A 1,410-nucleotide genomic window follows, 5' to 3' on the forward strand; every position below is an offset into this window, starting at 1 on the left:
GAATTTCTAAAGGAATTCTCACAGGAATTTTTCTAGAGAAATTCTTGAAAAAAATTCTGGAGGAATTCCACAAGGAATTTTTGGAAGAGTTTCTGGAGAAATTTTAGGAATAATATCTGGAGGAATTCCCAAATGAAGTTCTGGAGAAATTTTCAGAAGATCCTATGGAGGAATTCCTGGTGTAACTTCTGGAAGGATTTCTGAAGGAATTTCCGGAGAAAATTCTGGAGGAATGTCGGAAAATTTTTTGGAGGATTTCCCGGAGGAGTTTTTTGAGGAATACCTTGATGAGTTTCTGGGGAACCTCGGGGAGTTTCTTGAGGAACTCTCGTAAGAATTTCTAGAGAAATTCCTGGAATAATTTTTTGATGATTTTTTTTAAAGAAATTTCTGGAGGAATTCCCTAATGAAGTAGGCTCCGTCCACAAATTACGTAACGTTTTAGGGGGGGGGGGAGAATAGCCGAGCGTTACGGTCCATACGAAAAAAAAGGTTTTACACACAAAAAAGTGTTACGGAGGGGGGAGGGGGGTCCAAAATTGTCGATTTTAGCGTTACGTAATAAATGGATGCTGCCTTACTAGAATTTCCAGAGACACTTCTGGAGGTATTCCCGGAGGAATATCTAGAGATTTTTTTTGAAGAATTTCCAGAGGAATTTCTCGAAGAATTCCCTGAGGAATTTCTAGAAAATTTTCCGAAGGAACTCCTGGGATGTTGAACCATAGGATGTTCTAGCTAGAACAATTTGTTATGAATTCTTTGTATTCAATTTTTATTGGAACTTGGAATTAAAGAATTTCATTAAAGAAATCCTCCATATTTATGCAAAATCATAACAGTCCTTTTCTCCCTCAAAAGTTTTTGCACCCCTTTATGTCACAAAACTCAAAAGCGCATAATCAGTATTAAAATGCGATTTTATCCTGCCTCCTGATGTACCACCATTTTAGATAAGAACATTGCTACATTTTTGTTCTCTGACGAACAATCTCATTCTGAAACAATAAGTTTATCATCATCTTTTCTGATATAAGTATGATCAATTCAAGTATAACCTCTGTTCCCAGCCTCTAAGTTTACTTCATCACATAAACTCATTTCGTGATAATTTCTAGTATTGGACAGAGAAAAGGAAGTAGAAATAGCCTATGTATAACTTTTACTATGCATACGTTCGAATTGGTAGATTTTTTTTTAAAAGGCAATAAGCCCTAGTGTATACCACTTGAAGCTCAATAAAACTTAATGTTTTAAACAAAAAAAAAATCAAAGCATACCTAGTAGAAAAAATAAATATTAAACTTTGAAATGTCATCCTTTGTGGATTCTCTAATAGCGTTTACAACAAGTTCTAGTCAAATCGAGGCGTAGATGAAACGGTTTAAAAGTTTTCTACTCTTCACATTC

The sequence above is a fragment of the Aedes albopictus genome, chromosome 1, assembly GCF_035046485.1.
Source record: "Aedes albopictus strain Foshan chromosome 1, AalbF5, whole genome shotgun sequence".
Classification (NCBI taxonomy): Eukaryota; Metazoa; Arthropoda; class Insecta; order Diptera; family Culicidae; genus Aedes; species Aedes albopictus.